This window comes from Xiphophorus hellerii, chromosome 23 (genome assembly GCF_003331165.1).
Source record: "Xiphophorus hellerii strain 12219 chromosome 23, Xiphophorus_hellerii-4.1, whole genome shotgun sequence".
Classification (NCBI taxonomy): Eukaryota; Metazoa; Chordata; class Actinopteri; order Cyprinodontiformes; family Poeciliidae; genus Xiphophorus; species Xiphophorus hellerii.
The window spans coordinates 3811717-3834830 of NC_045694.1; the positions used below are offsets into that span (position 1 = coordinate 3811717).

A 23114-nucleotide genomic window follows, 5' to 3' on the forward strand; every position below is an offset into this window, starting at 1 on the left:
CTGCTAGAGTGTTTGCAGCGTCAAGTTGCACGTATTTATCTACAGAACTGAGGCTTGAAGCCTGTCACAATAAAGGTAGCTTGCAGACAGACTCCTTGAAAATATATTGGATCAGCAGAAGGATGAAAAACAGAGCTAAAACTCTCCACACTTACAACATTTTAGTTCACTTTTGTAGCATTTGGAGACATTTTAAAACAGTTAGCGAAGTTGGGAGGGGAAGTTTTCGCTTCGCTTGTTCGTCAGAGGCTTTAATGCGTGCTCTTATTTTTGTAAAGACTAACTTCCGGTTTTAATGTTGCTGTTTTCCGTTCACTTGATGGTAGTTTAAGACTCGCACACCGCAGTATCGCTCCAACGGTCCAAAATACACACAGCAGCGCCGCTCCACCGGCAGCCAATGAGGGCAGCAGCACGCTAGGGATCACACACCCACTTTCACATGTGGGGCAAAAAGCACAGGAGGGATCTCACTGATTTAGAGCAAAGGTTTCAATCCTGACATTTACAATTAAGTAAGAGAATTGACACAATGATCCACATTTATTGCCTAAATAGTTTGAAAAGAAAGATTTGTGTATAAAAATATCTAACTCTTCCAATTACATACTGCAATACACATAAATAGAATACAGTGCAATGCATCTATTTGTAATGAGCTTTTGCATATTTTGCTACTATATATATATATATATATATATATATATATATATCAATCAATCAAATTTTATTTGTATAGCACATTTCAGCAGCAAGGCATTTCAAAGTGCTTTACATCATTACAAACACAGAAACACAATGCAATATAGAATCAATAATCAAAACAAAGCATTAAGTCAAGTTCCATCCATAAATTTGTAATTGATTACATTTCAAATACAATTCTAAACAGGTGGGTTTTTAGTTGAGATTTAAAAGAAGTCAGTGTTTCAGCTGTTTTACAGTTTTCTGGAAGTTTGTTCCAAATTTGTGGTGCATAGATGCTGAAAGCTGCTTCTCCTCGTTTGGTTCTGGTTCTGGGGATGCAGAGCAGAACCAGAACTGGAAGACCTGAGAGGTCTGGAGGGTTCATACAACAACAGCAGATCTTTAATGTATTGTGGTGCTAAGCCGTTCAGTGATTTATAAACTAACAGTATTTTAAAGTCTATTCTTTGAGCTACAGGGAGCCAGTGGAGGGACTTTAAAACTGGTGTTATGTGCTCTATCTTCCTGGTGTTAGTGAGAACGCGAGCAGCAGCATTCTGGATCAGCTGCAGCTGTTTGATTGATTTGTTGGACAGACCTGTGAAGACGCTGTTGCAATAATCAATACGACTGAAGATGAACGCATGGATGAGTTTCTCTAGATCTTGCTGAGACATTAGTCCTTTAATCCTGGAAATGTTCTTCAGGTGATAGAAGGCCGACTTTGTAACTGTCTTTATGTGGCTCTGGAGGTTCAGGTCAGAGTCCATCACTACTCCCAGGTTTCGGGCCTGATCGCTGGTTTTCAGTTGTAATAACTGAAGCTGTGCATTGACTCTAGATCGTTCCTCTGTAGGTCCAAAAATAATAACTTCAGTTTTGTTTCTGTTCAACTGGAGAAAGTTTTGGCACATCCACACATTTATCTGTTCTAAGCATCTGTTTAGTGATTGGATGGGCTCTGAGTCACCTGGTGACATCGTAATGTAGAGCTGTGTGTCATCTGTATAGTTATGGTAGCTAATATTATTTCCTGTTATAACCTGAGCTAGTGGGAGCATATAAATATTGAATAAAAGGATTGAACCTTGGGGTACCCCACATGTGACCTTTGACCTCTTTGATGAAAAGTTTTCAATTGAAACAAAGAAATCCCTGTTCTTTATGTAGGATTCAAACCAGTTAAGCACTGGACCGGAGAGTCCGACCCAACTCTCCAGTCGATTCAGTAATATGTCATGGTCAACAGTGTCAAAAGCTGCACTGAGGTCCAACAGAACCAGCACTGTGGTTCTGCCACAGTCCGTATTTATATGGATGTCATTGAACACTTTTATGAGGGCGGTCTCTGTGCTGTGGTGAGCACGAAAACCAGACTGGAAGGAGTCAAAGAGGTTGGTTATAGTTAGGAAGCTATATATATATATATATATATATATATATATATATATATATAGTAGAAAAATTATATATATATATGTATAAAATTTTATTTTATTTTAACATGTGCTAGACCAACTTTCCATAGGAGTGGCCTGTTTTGTAATTAGGTTCTTTATTTATTTTATTTCTTTTCTATTTTAGTCTTTAAAATATGAGAATTCACACATAACCATACTTTTGTCTTTCTGGTGACATCATTTTAAAAAATCTTAAATAATATGCAAGCAAGAAAGTCCTTGGTTCAAATTCCAGAGTGAGGTGTTTCTACATGTAGTTTGCATGTTTTCCCTGTGTATGTGTGGGTTGCCTCCGGCCGCTTCCCACGGGCCAAAACTCATGACTAGTTGGTCTTCAGGTGTGTGTGAGTGGTTATTTTTCCTGTGCATTTATGCTGCCCTGTGATGGACTGTTGACCTGTCCAGGGAGAACCATACCTCTCCCCCACTGACACCTGTGACCCTGCAAGGATGGATAATCAGTTACCCAGTACATAAGGAATCTTTAACACTTCTTGTTTCAGGGTGTTTCAATTGTGTCCTCATAGTGCTATATTTTAAAGATGTAAATTATGAATATTGACTAATTCCAACATGAACCAGCTTGATAATAAGCCTACAACTCTCCCTTAATAGATAGATAGATAGATAGATAGATAGATAGATAGATAGATAGATAGATAGATAGATAGATAGATAGATAGATAGATAGATAGATAGATAGATAGATAGATAGATAGATAGATAGATAGATAGATAGATAGAAAGAAACAAGGGAAACTTGTCTATTTTTTTTAAAGTGTCCGTGTTCTTATATAACTGAGACAAAAACATCGTTTGTAATATAGTTCTTTGCTCTGCTCTGAATTACAGAAGTACAGCAGGATCTGGTCACAGTTGAGGATCCATCCATCCATCCATCCATCCCTCCATCCATCCATCCATCCATCCATTTTCTGTACACCCTTGTCTCTTAGAGGGGTCTGGAGGGGTGCTGCTGCCTATCTCCGGCTGACGTTCCGGGCGAGAGGCGGGTTCACCCTGGACAGGTAGACAGTCTGTCGCAGGCTTCATTACTCCACAGGAAAGAATCCGGTTTTAGTTAGTAAGATGTTGCGGATCTCTGCTGACATCTTGTGGAAATATGCAGCAGTACAGAAAAAGAGACAGCAGGAAGTCTTCCTCCTTCTCTTCCGTTTCTATGGATTCTGCATCCTGGATACCTTAAACCAGGGGTGCCCAAAGTCGGTCCTCGAGGGCCGGCATCCTCCACGTTTAAGTTCTCTCACTGGTAGTACCAACAACCTTTTCAGCATGTCAGTATTCTTTTTAGGCCACCATTTGATCCAGGTGCGTTAAACCAGGGAGAGAACTAAAACACGCAGGATGCCGGATCCTTGAGGTCCGACTTTGGGCACCCCTGCCATAAACAATGACGGTTTCTCTTCCTTTCTTATGTGAATGCGGAGAAAAACTGCAATTTGACCAACAGAATGCTGCTTATTTCGTCATTTTGCTTAATTTTAGTCTTTTTACAAACTATTTTTCCATAAATACGATAGAAGAAGACGAAGAAGAAAACGATCTGAATGATTTTCTTAGAATAATTTTTAAAAAGAGCAAAAAAGGGAAATATAAGTTAATTTTAAATTTAAATAAAAAAATCTGTATCCAAAAGGAAAATTTGTTTTATAACAGACATGAACTACATATTGACAAATCTGATGCACATTCTTTTTTATTCTAACATAAAAGTAAACCAGGAGAACATTTTTTAGATGTTAATTGTGTTAATATTTAAAATCAGTACAATGTTGTTCATTTACCACAAAGCATGGTTCACCCATTCGTATTCAAAAGTTGTGCATTTTGTCTACAAAATTGGTTTTTATGCCCAATAAAATGTTTCAGGTTCAACCAATAACTCTTAGGGAGACAACCAGGAAACTAGGAAAATATGTGCTGCTATTAAAATGTGGATGTGATGTTACATTTTCAATGTACTGTATGATTATAATGAGTAGGACAGCTCTGAAATAAATACTGATGATTAGGTAGATGCAAGATATATTATTGAGACTCATATGAATGGAAAATAATAATAATATATCATGGTACACTAGATGGCACTCTTTGCATTCATTATTTTCATTCCCTCTTAGATATTTAAAACACATCCATGTTGTTTTCCCACAGAGGAGGTTCTAAATTAGGCTTATGATGGTGTTTACTGTTAGGATGTTTTAAATAAAAGCACATAACTAGAGAGAAATTTCTCACATTGCAAAATCTCTTTCCAGAGGTTTTCAACTAAGACTGGAAAGAGTCCTTCTGATTAAAAAAAAGAAAGAAAAAAAAACAACAAAAAAACTTTGTACATGATATGCTCAAATGCTTCCAAATAAAATGTAGAAAGTGTACAAATTTACCCTGTTTATTCCATTTAACATGAAAGATCTGATAGAAAGATCGGAAAAAATGCAGCACTGAGAATGCAAACATTTCTATACACAGAAAACTGGAAAATATCTCATAAAATCAGACACCAATTACTTTGGATGCCTCAATAAAACAAGTCTTTGATGCATCATTACTAGTAGTCTCTTCATGAACCTCCAGCCGCTTATTTAAACTTGCTAAGTTAAAAAAAAATCCAGAAAATACAGGCATAAACTTAGGATATTTCTGGCTTCTGGTATGGTTTATGCTAAAGTTACAGTTATGCATGTTCTGACATGTCTTACTCAAATTAAAGACAATTAAGACAAAAAGGTAAACTCAGACAGAGCACATGATTATCTCTGCATTTACGTGATAATACATCCATCCATCTGTTATCTACACCCACTAGTTCTTGTACAATTGTGGGGAGGCTGGTGCGTATCTCCAGTGGTAAATGGGCGAAAGGCAAAGTACCTGACATCATGTTTTTGGACAGTGGGAGGAAGCCAGAGTACCCAGAGATAACCCACGCACTCGCAGGAAGAACATGCTAACTCCATGTCATGCCATACACTCTCCAACATGCAGCCTATAAGTTTAGCTATACTTTCCATTTGGATATGTTCACATTAAGAATGTGCATGTTCATTAATGTTATGCTTTTGATGCAATCACAAAGATGTGGTATTAGTAGAAGTTTATGATGCATTTAAGCTGTATTTGACTTTGTAAATAATAACATATTATTAATGAAGTAGCTAATTTCTGCTTGCATTCACCTTGTATACTAACAGAAAAGGTGGATTGACTTTCATTTAGTGTGCTTGTTTATTCTATTTAGCTGTGACAAATTGATGAACAAATACGTAATGGTTTGTTTTTACAAGCAGGCATTTAAAAACACTCACAGCACAATAATCATGTCTCCACCAAGTGATTACTCATTAGCCTGCAGCCTCTCATCAAAGAAAGTCTCTGAACTTCTTACAGCAGTCTCAGAGCAGAGATGGGAGGAATTTCTCAGCTGTCAGAAGTGATTTAACATTTCCTTAGCCTTCTGTGAGAGTATTACTGTACACACCGCTGTACAGCCAGATGTAAACACCATGCTTTGTGACCATGCCAACCTTCGGCCCTTCCTCCACCTTCACGCAGCATAAAAAGATACATTTTTAATGGCTTCAATTTTCTGGCTTCTCTTTTAGCAGGCTGTGAACTGCAGTGTTTGCTGTAGAGACTGCAGAACGGATGTAAACACAGCTTTCAATCGCAATTATAAATCAAACTTGTAAAAGGGTTATGCTCTCCTGTCCTTGAACTCTCTGCACAAAGGCTCAGCCTTCTCACCCCAAACACCCCACTGTGCTCTGCCAGGAAGTTCTGGCTGAGGGATAAATTCTCTACAAGACAGAAACTTTTATGGAAACTTTGAAAGTTGGGCAGAGATTGCTATGCTCACTTGTACTGTGCTTGTTTCCTTGGTTGATTCCCCCCCCCCCAAAAAACAAAAAAACTACAGGAATAGCAACCTCTATGCATGTACTCCACAGTAAACAGCTATGAAACAGCTTGTTGATATGTGTGGGTGTTACTTCCATGTAACCCACTTCATTGGACTCTTGATTGGAACTATCATGCCATACACTACTTAGGCCTTAAAAATCATTAAACTCCAGCTCATATCAGAAATGTGATTGTTCCATATTTCCCTAACAGAGCACTTTGCTGTTAGACTGCAAGTTTGTTGGTGGTCTAGTTTCTAAAAGGAGTTGGGAGACAGATCTTTTAGTTATAAGGCTCCTCTAATGAAGAAGTGCCCAGTTTTTGTCCATAAGTCACTTTGTTTACTTTTAAGACTAGGCTTAAAACTTCCATTTTGGTTCTGTAGTTATGCTGCTACACATAGGCTGCTGGTGACAAACTGACCATTTTTTCTGGTAAAGTAACTCTGGCTGGATATTTCAACACTACTCTTGAGAGAATGGGGAGAACTCATATATGTCTGTTACGGCTATGCTTTTGAAAACTCTTCAAATTTTCAGTATAGTTATTGGTGGGGAATTTTGGTGTGGTATATTGTAGAGGCTATTCCACAACCTTGTCTTCTCCTTTTCAAAACTAGTTATGATGTATGATTGGGATGACTTTCTTTCTGGAGAATCTAGTTGTATTTAAGTTTCATTTAAATCAAACTATAATCAAAAACTGGAAATAAAAAACAACATACACATCAGAAGTTGTATGAGGATAAATAAAGACTATCATTGAGCTTCTGGAATTGAACCCAAATAAAATAATATTCGGACGTTGTTTAAAAGCCGGATCAGTGCCAAAATATCAACCAGTTTAAATGACACCAATCATCACTGCCAACAGTCAGAATTATGTCATTTGCACGTTGTTAGCTAAAACAGCCTGCAATAGTAGATGCAACGCTGACTAAATAAAGTCAATCTAGCAGTAAGGATACCATCTCCAGAAAAATAAAAACTTTCCTAAGGGACATCTAAATCAAACATAAGTTGAAATGTACAGCTTTGAAAACATTCTACTGGTCAGACAATTCTTGTTTCTGTTTTCATGAAAGGTGTTAAGCCCTGAAAGCCAAAGCTGATCACATTCATGAGTGTATATAAACTTTCTACTGTCACTGCATGTATAGTAGCTGCTAGAACACTTGGTTACTCTAAAGTTATTTGTATATTAAAACCATGTTTAGTTTCAGTCAGAAAAATAAAGCCTGATGCTAATATTTCATCAGCTGGAATGGAGGCTGCTGTTGATCCATCAGTCTTCTATATTTGGTAGCTGTGATATCCTGTGGTAGTTTAGTCCTGCTCATCACACCAGCACAGATATAAACCATGCTTCACTTTTTTCAAGGTGGTGCAACAGTTCTGTGTTTACCTTTAATCTCTCTTTTTCACAATATTGTTTTTGCTTAATGACATATGTGTCTGCTGCTCTCTGAAAAGTCCCTGTAATTTTTAATTAAAAGTTTATTGTAGTTTTCTTGCATTAGGGAGCACCATGACGACTCAATTACACCTTAATGAACCTTTCTTTTCCTATAACATATCAAGGTATTTAATTTCAGAGAGTCTCCCACCTGCATTCACAAACCCTATTTTCAATTTGAAATAATTAAAAGTAAAACCCACTGGTCACTAAATGTCAAATGTTTTAAAAATACTCTACAGGCTGAAAAACATTTATTCAAGCAATGTTTTTTTTTTGTTGCTGTGGAACACAACTTGGAGAACTTTCTTAGGCAAAAAAAAAGAGTAGAGTTTCATTTAATCCAAAGTAAGATTCAAAAGATCAGTTTGACCTCTTTCTGTTGAAAAATTAAATCACTGAGGTTCCTTCTTAATCCTTGGAAGGATCTAAGAGAGTGAAGAGACACTACCACCCTCCTCTAACCCAGACTTCAACCTACACACAAACAGCACACAGATATGCATCCGTACACACTCCTCCTACCCCGTGGAGAGAGAGAAGATTGAGAGAAACCTCCCACCATGGGGTGTCTTAAGAGGGCTAAAGCCTCTCAGAATGTACTCTCCCTGCATCAGGTTTAAAAGACCTCCCATACTTGAGATTTTTGTTCTCAAAGAGAAGAAAGATGTGCTTCCTTTCCACATCTCGGCATCATTTCAGATTAGAAAAGCAAAAATGTTGTTTTTCAGCATTCAGACATATTCACTAAAATTGTCTCTATTTAATATTATTTAACATGCAAGTTTTTCAATGTAGTATGTTTTACACATTAAAAACTGTATATTGTCCCTAAAACCATGCTGAATAAACACTAATTACTAATTGTTAAATGTCTAAATGCAAAAGTATTTAATTAACTATCATGAGGACATCACTGTCCTCATGGACCCTTTGACTGACAAGTAAGCATTTGGGGGGTGACAGTTAAGGGGTTAAAACAAGACAAAGATAGTAATTAAGTTACCAAAAACTTGCTCTAACTCTTCACTTTTCCAGTGGAGAACCACTGATGTTTAGAGGCTTTCAGTCTTGCTGTTGCTTACCGCTTAACTCTCTAGATGTTCAGCTGGAGGCATTTTCTCCTGATATCATGACACCAGGCTCTTTACCTAATCCATGCATTCTATTTCATTTTGGCTTGTAAAAATGTCCAGCATCACTTAACAATAGTGTTAGAACCATGAGTGGCCACAAAGTTGTAGGTGTACACAGAGAGTACAAAAGTGTACCAAACACATATCCTTGAAGAACTCCTGTGTTGTCAGGAATATGTGGTTTCTGACAACTGCTTTTCTACCTTTTGTTTAAACTGGGGGATATTTGGACATTGGACAACGTGACAACATATTGAGTCAACATTGCAGTAAAGCCATTGTTTTTTTCTATAATTGAAAAACAAAGTGAAAATATTTTGGTGTTAGAAAAGAACAATTCATTAAAAAAAAAAATAAGGTAGATGGGGAAAAAATGGAGAAATAATATTCTAAATAAAAAGATGGAACAAGTTCAATTGGTCCAATAAAATCTTTATTGACCAAACATCTTATTATTATTGACCTTTGATGTATTATTCAAGCAGAGGCAGATTGGGTGCTTGTACTCAGTGTGTGAGCTTGTAGGCCAATCAATGCATGTACCTGAGTGTTCATTCTTCTGTTTACTAGAGACTGAACCTGAATGTTTTATTAATGGATCAATTGTGTTTCAGCATCATCAACCTTTTAAAGTCGAGTGAAGGCATATCGATTTGAACACATAATGCACCCCAAAAGTTGAGATAGTTGGAGAAATGTGAGTTCAATGATCAATAAGTTAGCCAAGAAAAAAGATGAATGGCCACTGAAAAGTTTGAGCTGATTGTGGAAATTGTGGGGAGATGCAGCCATTTTTAAAACGACAAAAACAGCAATTATTATCACACAATAAAAAGAGGTGAAGAATTTAAACTACAATAATGAAGCAGTCCTTAGTGAAAATGTGAAGCGTAATATTAAGCATTTGAACTGCTGTTAATGAGAGTTAAAATTATGTATTCAAAACCCAATTTCAGTGGCTCCTGTGAAATCTATTTTTGTTCACACATTAATAAGATAATAATAATGAGATGTAATGCACAGAACATGTTAAATTTGACATTTCACCTACAATAACTACATTCCTCCAAATCATTTCACTTTGTTCTTTCTTGACATGTTAAAATAAACCAAATTGATTCATTTCCTTCAAAGGTGTTTTCTATGTAAGCTCTGCCATAAATGCAGCATCTGACTGTAGTTCAACAACGATATTAATCTAGCAACCAGCACAGAGCAATGTTATTGCTAACAAATTAAAATCTTGTTACAGTGGAAACTATTAGGTACAACGCAAAGTATTTATTTTCTCATAACTACAATTTTTTGCTTTCTCTTTAACTATGACCACATCTATCTAGTTACTTTTATTAAAAAGTAGCCAAGTCTGCTTTTAACTTACTTATTAAACTTGGCTAAATACAGCAAGTGTTTTTAAGGAAAGAGTAACCCACATACTACTCTTACTGCTAATAATGAAAACATATTTTATTATTTAAAAAAATGCATACTAGATGCATTTTGTACCAACACTTTTGAAATTTTGATGGCACAATATTTTACACATCTTCTTCCTGCAAGAAATATGATAATTTGTCAAATTATGTCAAATTAAAATATTGCATGCCTAGTTTACTGTTTAAAGGGATCTCTTTCCTTGTTGAATATAAATAATAATAATTATTTTTAAAATAATAGCTTAAAACAATAGATTCTTTTGTCCAAAAGTATTTTTTGTCTTAGATGTTTTGGCCAGCATTACACTACTGCTCTGATTATTATTCAGCCACAATGGCTGTTTATTACTGAAATTTGTTCATGAAATAATTGTCCAAAAATACTTGAAAAAGTCAAATTGAGTTTTGGATTAAATGTTTGAATCCCAGTTTTCACCTTCATTTCCCTCCCTCATATTACTACTAATCTTTTAATTTAAACTCTTGAAGAATCTAAGATTTGAGTCAATTTTGCTCAGATTTTTAATGTAGCAGCTTTGGTTAAGTTTGCTTGTGTAGTTGTCTTTTTCATTAAATCATTAGTAAATTTAGTTTGATTAAGATGAGTATTTAGTTTTTTCAATTCCGGGTTTTCCTGTCGATTTGTTTATGAGGCACTTTTCCATATTACACTTTAGGTAAATCACTCTTAATTTTTCAGTTTCACAGAAATGTAAATATGAGCAGCCTTTGATGTTCTGGTCACTGTAAATGTTGGAGTCAGCTCTAATTTCTAAACTGCAACAGTTGTAACTCATAAACACATTTTAAATTGGCGTCCATTTAAGCCACAGGGCGCAGACGGAAATTCTGCAGTATGAGGCTACGATTGGCTGATTGATCAAAACAAAGTAACTGAAATTGTTTCAAAGGACATTACTAAAAAGTTCTGTGTGAGTTTGTTTACTGGCAGGTTCCAGCAATGTTGAGGTTTACAACAGAGCAGTGAAGTCAACAGTGTGCAGTTACCATATAATGGGAGTGCTGATTTCTCTAAATGTGGCACATGGCAAAGAAAATACCCAGAAAATAAAACCACAGATGTTCCAGCATTGCCCCAAAAGAGCAGGCCATAATGACCTTCTTTCAAAATTGAGAGTAATTCCAACAAACTGCCATCGGTGAAGCAGAAACAGCGATGGAGTCACAGAGTTTATTTCCCATGAGTCTATTACTGTTGAAGCAGCCATATATATATTAGGCCTTGAAGCAGAAAAAAGTAGCATGTGATCAAGAAGGTTTTCACCAGAGCTGGAGCACCATGGCACAATATGAAATTTAAATTGTATTATTTTTTTATTTCTGATCAGCACACTGGAATGAAGGCAATTTCTATGAATCCCTGCTGGCATGAACTCACTTCCAGATCTCTGGAGATTTCCTCTGTCCAGCCTTTTTACTGGGGTCTAATTTCAGCTGAGACTCCCTTCAGCCTGCCTGCTAATGGTTGCTGTGAATATCTAATGTGATGCATTGCCGTGGTCGTTTTCATTTTATCTGAGAACAAGTATTCCTTTACTCCCTCGTGTAAAGTGCTAGCTTAGAGGCTAACATGGGAAGGGAGGCTGAATTCCTTCGTGTCCAAATGCACTTTTCATTAGGAAACAGAATGGTTTGGGTCACAGATGATCAAATCTCACACAATGGAGCTGCTGGCTCTCTTCCAGGCTTTTGTTTATTGATATGAGTTCAGGGTTGTTGAATTGTCTGTGATTGTGTATTTGTGGCTCAAATTTTCAATGGGGGTGATCTGAAGCATTAAGCATTTTACTGAGAAAAGTAACCCTCTGCAGGGCAGCAACAAATGCAAATTTCTGAAGATCACATGCAAATTCACCTCTTTTCTTGTGTTACCAGCATATTTCTGCATGGAGTTCTCCTTTTTCATCTAAGGACTCTCCAGGTTAGACCTGTCCAGGGTATACCCGTCTTTTCACCCCAAAACTCTGCATGAACAAGCAGTTATAGATAAATGGATTAATATATTGGGCCAAAAATTACTGAAATTAACAAAATGAACAAAAAATAAAAAAAAAGAAAAAAGAAAATTCTTGGCCTAGAGCAAAAGCTTTATCAGGTAGGTTCCTATCATTTCCCACAGAGCTATTGTTGCTACTATGAAATAGCTTTGAACCTTTTCAGAACCTGATCTCACAAAATGCAAGACATAAATCTGACTTCTTAAACACCATAAACACGTAGAGGAAGCAGAAAATGTAGAGGATTTGCAAGGGGGGCTATGGGGTTGGGTTGGTATCAAGATGGTTTGTAATGGGCACTGTTGACACTCCGATCCCCCGGTTGTAAGGGGCAGGGGAATTGAGAACCAGAGGGACAGGGACTGGGAGGATAAATTGTCAATCAATTACCAACATAAATAAACTACAGAAAAATAGACAAAAAATAAAATGTTAGCATAAGAAAAATCTAAAATATTTAGTACTATTAAACTCTGAGCAGATCTTATGAGAAAATGTTCTGCTGTTTTTCACTCCAAGAAGAGTTGAAAGCCAATTCCAAACAATTTGGTAATCATTCTTCCACAGGCAAAAAGATTTTTCATATTCATAATAGTTGCAAATGTTTCTAGGACTGGGTGCCCCATCATGACACAAACTGGTCAGACCATCTTTGGATTTATTGCAGCACATTCAAGACCGAGTTTTACATTAAAGCCAAACTCTGTGACAGCTCAGTTGGAAAAGGGCGGTAGTTTTGAAATTAACAAAGTGAGATCTGAACAAACTACAGATTTATGGAAAAATGTACAACAGAAATAGATTCTGCTACTAACACATAATGTCCACACACAACAGTTCACCTTTATGTTTGTATTTAATGACCTTGCTGAAAAGTAAGAACAAAATAACGCATAAGTCAAAGTTCCTAATATGAGATGTAAAAGTCAGTTAAATCATTGGTCTGCCTGTGTAGGGAATGTATATGTAAGAGTAATTTGCAAGTAAAATAAATAAAACAAAGTGTCAGCAGGCCTGTGCAAGAGAGCAGAGAGGTTAGTTTGTAGTGAAGCTTTTAATAACTGAGGAGCTCCCCGAGTCCCCAGGTGTTCCATATAACAATAATCAAAGTGTTGCACTGTTTACTGAACCCACACAGATTTATTGATGTTCTTTGATGGAATAACACAGAAGCACATGATGCAAATGTAACAGTAGGTTGCAAAGCATAGTGAATAAATTTGGGGTGAAGCTGTCCGTTAGTCCTCAGCACAAAACACAACAAAGGAAATTTCAGGACACTTAGGTTTAAACATAAACCCATAAGTTACACCTGATATATTTCCAACTATCATAAATCATTAAAGCATTCGTTATGACTGGGAATAGTCATCCTTTGAACTAATTTTGCCGAACCTCTAAATGTGAGAGGATGTAAATGTGACAATAGACTCTGCTATTTACATACAATGTCCACACACAACAATTCACCATGGACTTTATGTTTGTATAAGCTTGGAACAAATATTAACTGCATTAAAATTGTGAATTATGTGTTATGTATATAGACTTCATTTCTATATTTGTTAATGGCCCATTTTTGCTTTGCATTACATCTAAGGAAATAGAATTTATTCAAGACACCATCTACCACTTGATGACTTTGTGTTTCTGTGTTTGATATGATGTAAAGCACTTTGAAATGCCTTGCTGCTGAAATGTGATGTACAAATAAAATTTGATTGATTTTGATTGATCTAGACTCTAACTTAAATTGTAAATATGGATAAGTGTTAAATTAGAGCAGCAATGTATTCAAAGTCACCATGAATCTGCTCTCTCTTCCTGCTCCTGCCTGTTATATGACCAAATCTTCTTTAAAAGACTGAAGGAGAACCTGCTCCTTCTATTGTTTAATGACTTTTGGTACTCGTTGCCATGGTAAATAAATATAAATTAGTATTGTGGTGATGATTAGTTAGGCCTCTGAACACACTCTAAATTTAGTTTCTTTAAGATTAGTGAATTTAATGACGTAAGCCTTTCTGAAACTTTAAACTCAGCTTCTTCAACTCAAAGTTCAGTTTGTTCTCTATATTTCCAGTTCTTATCTGGAACCAGTTTAGCTTTCCATGACCTAAGAGACACGTCATACATCTACAAACATCACATCCAATTAAACTTTAACTCCCTCTGTTTCATTCCAAGAATGAAAATGACTGTGGTGAATGGAGACAGCATTTTTTGTTGCAAAAATCATATTTATTGCATTATCCCTGCAAGCATTTGGCCAAATATCACCTGCAGTAGAAGCAGCCTAGAAACAAGACAAGTTAAAAGCATTAATTTTCACCAATGTGATTGGAAATAAAAATTTTTAAGAACCTAGTCTACATGGCGTTCATGGATTCAGAAGTAAATATTGGCTTTGAGCACAGCTGAATGCAGTGGATTCATCTATTCAAACCCTGTCAAAACAAATAGGAAGAAACTGTAGTTCATGTTGTTCCAATGATATTTTTTCCCAATAGTTGAAACTGCTCTTTTACAATTACAATTACTTACAGTTTTTCATCCTAAGTTAAACAGAACACAGCTAACTTCAGAGTTTCAGACACATTTGAGTCACAACTTTTTGATTGACTGTTCTGCTCTATAGGCGCACCTCTAGCTCCAGGTGAAAGCAGTTTGTCTCCAGCACAGAACAGATGCCAGAAAAAAAGACTGTTTATTTGTACAAGAACTGGTTTCTAATGGTAGCAACACAAGAACTACGGCTAAGCAAGTTCTAGTTAAGCCTCCTTTCTGGAACACACCCTAATTTATTAAGATTTTAATCATTTGTCCAGTTCTTTGTTTTTGTGAATTAAAATAATTCCCCTCCTGATGCATTTCATCAAGAAAATGCTTTGTCTTCTTTTTTGAAAAGTCAGACCTGCCAACAGAAGTTAAAGACAGAATAGATTTTCTACGTATTTTGTGTCCCACAAAGTAAAAGATCATAATACTGCCATTTTCAGTCTTCTCTTTAATCAAGTAGATATAGACATACAAAAATGATTTTTTTATTGTATTGTTAGAGGCTTTCAACTTCAAATTTGTTATTAGTAAATGCCAATCAAAAAGTGTAGGTCAAATGTTGTGAAAGGCTAAACATATACTGTATCATCAAAGTTTGCAGCCTGATCTGTAGTAACAGGATATAAAACACAACATTTACTGACACTATGGGTAATTATTTATTTGTAATTACTTCTTTCTGTAAGTGTTTTATAGCTAAAAGTGACAGTAACAAAAAATAATTTTGCATTTGAGTTACTGTGGTTTTGTGTGATAGTTCAGCCTTTCTGTGTTTAATAAAACAGCCCTGACCGATGCTCACACTGACCTTTTTAGCAGAGGTTGCTGCTATAACTGGGCGCCTCCATGCACCTACATCAGATATGAGTGTATACCATGGTAGCTATGAGCCTCTAGTTGCTGCTCGTTGTGTAGTGGATTGTTTATTAGTTGCTCTGTATTGAGAATCACATGGTACTCTACCTTCATGAGTAAAATGTAGGGCATGACCTTGTTTTTCATACTGGTTTCATCGTCACACATTATCATATGTTGTGGAGCTATTTCTGACAAGTGCAGGCACCGTTAAAATATGCGGACGCTCAGGAGGACAGGATACACTCTAATTAGACCAATCTGCATGCACGCTGTGTGTTTTGTGCAGTTACAGTTGTTAGATTTAAGATGCAAATTGAATCCCACAAAGAGTCACCTCACGAACCCTCCTAATGCAAGCTTTGATTGCGCTTCAGTTGTCCTAAAAAGTGATTTGAAAGCTCCTCTGTCTGCATTAAATCTCCATAATGAAGCAAGACAAAAATGCCACGGCCATTAGCATATGAGTTATCATTTGTAATTTTTTAAAGGCAGAAGCTCATTATGCTGAAGCCTGTGAGGAGGAGGGGATTGCTCATAAGATAAAGTCTCATATTCCTTCAAACAGTAAAAACAATACTGGTTGTTTACTCAAATTGGTTGGAGCATTGCACAGTAAATTAAGCTAACTAACTCATGAAAAATGGCAGATTATGACCTGGGAACAAACCAGACCTACATTTATTATTGTCATAACACCATGTTTCTTTATGTAGACTGATACATAAATAGTAAGAAAGATCCTGTATTCATGGGACGTATATTTGTACCTGTAAAAGTCAAGGAAGAAACAGCCAAAAATAGGAGACTAAAGAATGAAAAAGAGACTAAATAACCAGCACCCTATCAAGAGAACATATTTCAAGCTCAGCATGTTTAAATTAATAAATACAAGTTGGCTTTCCGGCTAAATAAAGAAACCTAACAATCAGACAAGCAGACGCTCTCAGCTGAACATTCGTCTCTGTGCTCTGGCTACAAACATCGGGCAGTAGCAACAGCTGACCTTGAGGGTCCTGCCTCTTGACAATGCACTGTTTGTCTCTGTGTTATTCTATAAATACGAGATAAGGGCAGTGCCTGATCCCATATGTGGTTGTGTGTGTTAATTGAGACCCCAGCACCGGTGACCCGCTGTATGCCCATGCTCCCTGGACTGCCGCCCATCACTCATGCTGGGTAATTGGTAGCAGTGTAGCAGCAGAAAAATAACATCTGAAAGAACAGAATAACTCTGACTGACAGGACTGTTAAGAAAGCTTTTTGTAAAAAAAATAAATAAACAAATGCTGCTTTCAGATTGACATGGGTTGTTTATTTCAAGCTTTCTGTCATATTAAGTATATCATTTTATAAATAAATTAATCTCCTCTGACTTTTCAGTTTGTCACTATAATGACCAGTCCAAATACTGATGTAACTTAGCTGAATAAATATGTAAATCACAAAGGTCAAGTTAAACTGGTGATGTACATATTGAAAATTAAAACTGAATTACAGTCATACAATGTCTGAAGTGCAACAATGTTGTCAACTGCTAATATTATTGGTGAATATTACCTTTGGCGTAAAAGGTCCTATGCTTGGTCCTAAACTTTTCATATTATGTGTCATTTATATTAAATATTATGTTTGAAGAAACTTGAAATTATTCAAGTAATGGTTTAATCTAAACAAATAAAGACCCAACCTCTGATTGACTGTACAATAACTGATGGATGGCACTAAAGTACAGAAAAATAAAGTATCTACAAAACAGTAAAAAAATGTACCCCCCAAAAATTACATTTAAATAAATTCATCCACCATCCATACTCTTGTTTACTTCAAATATTAATGAATCTGTTCTAAATATTTTAGTGTAAATCTCCAATTGCCTTTGACTGAGAATTACCTTTTTCAAAAGCTGTGGGTGCATTCAGTTTCATTTTTCCAGAATGCCATTTCCTCCCATGGAAGAGGTGACACAATAAGCGGCCCCATTTTTTCACCCTTTTAAATGGGTTGGGGATGAAGGGGTGGAGGGTGTCAGTGCATGTGCGTGCAGAGAGAGATGGGGGTGTATTACCCCCAGGGGAGGGCAGCACAGATCCAAGGGAACAAAAATGCATCCATATTTGGTAAGGTTTTTGTCTCCTCTGACAGCTGAGTGTAGTGAGGGCTCGTAAAGTAATGAATTGGATTAAAATGTGAGTGTAAAAAAGCACAGGAGGCAGGGGAAAATTTCTCTGTAAGAGGGGTTGTTGAGGTTATTGGTTGTGTGCTTGTAAAAGCCCCAGTTCAACACCAGGGTGAATCAAAATAAACACCCAAGGAGACACATAAAAAACAGTCTCTCCATATCCTCATTAAATGGTATTCTTGGAAAATAATTGGCTCTTAAATGCTGTCAGCGCTTCCCTTGTTGTTTCCTATTGAGGAATATGCGAGAAGGAAATAAATTCCCTTCCTAATGAGTAAAAATTAGACTGGTTCTACATTAAATCAAGTTAAATATGAGCAAACCCCCATCACATTCAGCCTTCTGAGCTGATTAAAACACCTGATATCAAACTGTATGCAGCACAGATATAATTTAATGTTGCCTATTTCGTATTCCATTACTGTACACTCTTTCAACATAACCTTCTATCTCAGTGAATCCCACTGATTGATGCACTTTAAGGTATAAATCTTCTGATGTGAGAACAGCCGTAATTTTGATTTGCATTTTATTGAGCTTTAGATTGCTCTGGGATAATGATGAACGTGGGGGCAGCATTAATGGCGTTAATGTTGACCAGCACTGGAAACGCTCTTTGTTTTTGCAGCTCTATCTGCTGGTTGCTTTTAATAAGTTTCCTACCCACGAGTTTAGTGAAAGATAAGAAAGTTTGCAGCTGACAGAAATAACAAAAGACAACATAAATTTATCTTTGAATCTATCATAATTTTATTGCTGGTAATTTTGACATTATAAATATGTATTTAAGCTTCATTTAATCAGTTTAGTCCCACTGGGATCAGATATCCCTTTTACAAGTGAGACCTGGCAAAGACTGCAGCACTAATTACAATTTGCTCAGAGGAAAAATATGCACGCTGTAAAAATGATATTGCTATATTTTTAAGCTCATGAAATGTAATGCAGGTGTGAAATTGAAGCTAAGATTGCAAGTTTTTCCAGATATGAGATGCTGAAAATCTAAGAATTTTCTTGCACAGTTGAGTTCGTACTTTGGGGTCAACAAATTGCAGAACATCCATAGACCTAAGATTGTAATTTCCACTTTCCTTGATAAGACAGGATGCATAAGAAGGAGAGATACCCCAGTTAGTTTTATAAATAAACTCATATCAATGACTGAGTTGTACTCTATATAAAGCTGTCCAGAGTGCACAGTGATGCAGAGATGAAGGAGACCACAGTTGGTACTAAATCTCAATGTACCATTGAGATCCAAACATCTGCATAATTCAATATAAAAGGAAGGAAAAAAAGCTTTTATTTATGTTTAAACAGGTTTAAAATGCTAGCAAACTCATAAATTCTTGAGCTTCAAATGCACAAAATTATTTAAAATCCTCATTTCCTCTTTGTTTCTGAAAGGAAATGAAAGGTAATTCTCAAGAGATACTAAAACAATATCAAAAGAGAAACAATTGTGGAAAAAATATTTTAGATCTTAACAACAGCGAGTTAGAAATTATTAATACTCTTTACAAAAATCTATGGAAAAAGCTTTGTTGGCATTTCAGCTTTTTACATTTTTTTCCATGAGCATTTTAACAATTTATTATTGTTTATCTGTTCCAAGTCTTTGAGATTGGATGTTCTATTTTCCATAACCCTAATCATTTGCTCCCCCCACAGATTCTGTCAGATTGATGACTGCCATATTTATTTTTCCTTAATAACCACTTGATGGATTAAACCTTCTGCAAAATGACAAATGTGTTCTTTTCCATGACTGTTGAATTTTTTATTTTTATTTTGTAAAAGTACTTTTAATTTCAGCTATTTTCCCTTGCTTTAAAGGTCACTTATTTATCATCTATTTTTGTATCTTCAAATACCTTCTTTTGCTCTTTTCTTTTTCAAGGAAGTACTCTTCATAGCATCATAAATTGCACAGATTTTACATTACAGTGACAAAGCAAGGTTCACCCTTAGAGTGTTTATAGGATTCTAGGAGAGTAACAGCCCAGCACAACTAATCAAATGGGCCTGATTGATTGATCAAACTCATATATAGCTTTTTCCACAAGCTTGAATTTTAGAAGTTTATAAGTCTAGCTCATATATACTCCATGTGTGTTAACATAATGTCAATGTCAGTAGTGATCTTTGAGAAGTTATAATCAATGGTTATCAATCAAGGAAGGATTGTAGATTTATGTTCAAACAACCTGAAGTTTATCACTCTGCCCTGAGAAAGTGTTTTCTTCAAGTGGAAAATGTTTAAGACCTCTGCCAATTTCAAAGCAACATAGCCCATTAAGTTCATCACAAGCTGAAATGCTCAATCTGTATAATACCCACAAACTCCATCTGATGTTAAATGTTTAAGTTTATGAGTGGAGAAATGGAAAAAGACTGAAGAAATATGAAAAAAACTATGGCAGAATGACTGTCAAATTGCTTTTGTGTAAATTACAAGACATTTTATTCAACATCCTACAGGCAGATGAGAACAAGCATATTGAAGTAATCAAACAAAGCATATCAGCATAAACAAATAAAAAAAATAAGATGACAGAGGCATAATGATATGAGCTTGTTTTGCAGTTATAGGGCCAGACAACTATCAAGTTACAAAGTTCAACAAGAATTAACAAATATTATGGAGTCAAACCAAAATCAGCCATTAGTAGGACAATGATCTATAGCAAACCAGTAGGTCTACTGCCAAATGGCTGTAAAAGAAAAGAATAAAGGCGATGCTTGCCTCAGCCAAAGTCCAGACCTCATATTGATTGTGTGCTTAATTTTATCCATGACTGCAAAAGAAACAAATCCCCCGTTATATTACTGCCTGAAACAATCAACTAATGTGAGACTGAGTCTTTTCTGCCAAGCAAACCTAAAATGTAAGTGTCTGTCTTATATTTAGAATAGGACAGGCACTGATGACCAAGATGAAACTTTGAATATGTAAACAGTACACACTGCATCCGTAATTCACAATGCTTCACTTTTTCCATATTTTGTTCCGTTGCAGCCTTTTTCCAAATTGTATTAAATTAATCTTTTTCTTTAAAGTCTACACACAAATGCTCCTACAGAATAATGTGAATACTTATGTAAATGTGTTTTTTTTCTTCGATTTTTAATAATTCTGCAAAAGACCAGCATATAGAAGTTTGAGGAAATTACAGTTTGGGATAAGGCTGTAAGGTAACCAAATATGGAAAAAGTGAAGTGCTGTGAATACTTTCCTCATGCACTGCATATTTGACAGGCCAGGAAACTTTCTAAACCATTATACAGAACCTTGAAAAATAGAAGTCCTTGTTGTCTTCATGTATTAAATAAAATATTACCTTCAGTAATAATTTAGGAGAAGCATTGAATACAATATTGTAAGCAGCAATGAATTATCCTATTTTTGTGGAAGCTGTTTCTCATAATATACAGGAATGAGTGGCAGCTAACAGCCTCTTGCTCAGGCAGGAAACACCTGCAGGGTTACAACATAAATTACAATATGGAAGAAAAATATTTATATTTCCCTTTAGAGTAATTCATAACTAAATCAAATGCCACATGCTTCACCAGAATGTAGGAAAACTACGTGTTTTAAAATCAAATTCAAAAATATTTTATTAATTCCAAAGTGAAATTATATGTTATTGTAACTCATATTATCCAAAGTGACAGGCCAGAGTTTCTAGTATACACATTTACATACATTTTAGGTCTCTTAGGATGAAAGTATGCTCTGATTACCTTTATGCAAGTCCTGCAAAGACAAAGTAAAAATCAATATTAACATGACACCAGAGGCTGTAAACAGTTGGATAGAACACACTGAGGTCTGAGTCTACGACTAAGATGCATTTTACAAGATCTGATCATTTTTACTGACAAGCAGTCTTCCTCAGCTTTTAACTTTTTGGCTTGTCAGCTCACATGTTATCATTTCTGACTGTGTTGAAGTATAAGACGTATCTACATTTCTTTAAACACTGTTTATTACATCTATTTTTTACAGATGACCTTCTCCTGAACTACTCAAACCATGAAGCAGGATGCGTTACTATGACAACTGGAATTAGCTGCAGGAAAACTGAATATTAAACAGAGCAAGCCATATCTCCCGTAGTCTGTTAATTATAAAACTAGCATCTTTGTTGGAACATAAAGAGCTTAACACCAGGATTAGTCTTCCAGTCTATGAATCTCTACAAAGTTCTATGATAAAGTTTAAAAGACATCCCTCATTTTTGCATGTTCCACTTCCAAAGAATGAGACTGTTTTTTTATTCTATGAATGTAGCAGTTTTTCCAAAATGTAAATATTATTATCATATTATACTCATTTTTAAATTTTTCTTTAGTTTGGACATACATTTCTAAAGCAGAGCAATGCTTGAAAAGTCAGACATACATTTAGAGCATCTTGCAAAAATTGTAATTCTCCTGAAGAGTTTCTACATTTTGTCAAGTTTCAAATATAAACTTCTAGCTTGTACTGGTATTTCAAGATAAATTGGTGCAAGGGCAGAAGTACCTGAACAATAGAGCAAATGTAGCTTCTAGGTGAAGGAGCATAAAAGCTTTTGCTCTCCCATTTTTCCAACTCAAAAAAATCTGGTCACCCCTTGTAGCATGACAAATTTATATAAGTTTTATTATCTCCTATTACAACCTTTTTTTACTTGCAAACTTACAGTATGTTGTATTAAGAATAACTCAAATCTTTGTCCCTCTGTTTATGGACCAAACCAAGTTGGTTTAGTCCAGCTCACCCAGTCCACCCAGTCCCAGACCAAACCAACAACCTGATTGATTGTATTATTCAGGTCAGAATATAATCAAATTTGTAAATGTTCAAATGGCATGAATATATTTGCAAATAGATCTATATCCACTTTTTAAAAAAATCTCTTTTAAACCTTTTTTCCCCTCTAAATAAAGTGTCAATAACCAAAGAGAATACCCGCTGACGGTGTACAGAAACAACACTGGGCTCATATGGAAGTTTGAGTCTGTGGGGAGTTTTTAAGGTCATGCCAATTTCACTGTCCCACTGTTTCTTTTCTTGTGTCTCTCTCCTGTGACTGAGAAAAGAACATAAGCTGAAGGCCTATGGAGAATATTGTGCACCATCTCTGGGCTCCTCCAGCACATTTCAGAAGCTGCCCTTGGAAATGTGTTAAAAGCCAGCTCACAGCATGCTAAAACACACAACACGGTCCTGTTGATGCCGTGTTGTGCCTTGGTGTGTCTCAATATTCAAACCATAGATAATGGCATTCACTGCACAGTCAGTTCTGACTTCTTTTCATGTCTTTTGAGCGTGCATCCGGCCTCATGCTGTGCTTTTGTACTCGTTTGGTAAACAATGAGAGCCACAGTGACAATAAAGCGACCATGAATCA

General features: G+C 35.9%; 1 long non-coding RNA gene across 1 annotated transcript; it reads right to left on the reverse strand.

The window, feature by feature from the left end:
* Positions 1 to 3059: 3059 nt before the first annotated feature.
* On the reverse strand, positions 3060 to 22514 carry LOC116714739 (uncharacterized). The gene is made up of 3 exons (XR_004338118.1): positions 22503 to 22514; positions 19234 to 19239; positions 3060 to 3194 (listed from the first exon to the last, which is right to left on the reverse strand). It is a non-coding gene; the product is annotated as an uncharacterized LOC116714739 (long non-coding RNA).
* Between the last annotated feature and the right edge of the window lie 600 nt (positions 22515 to 23114).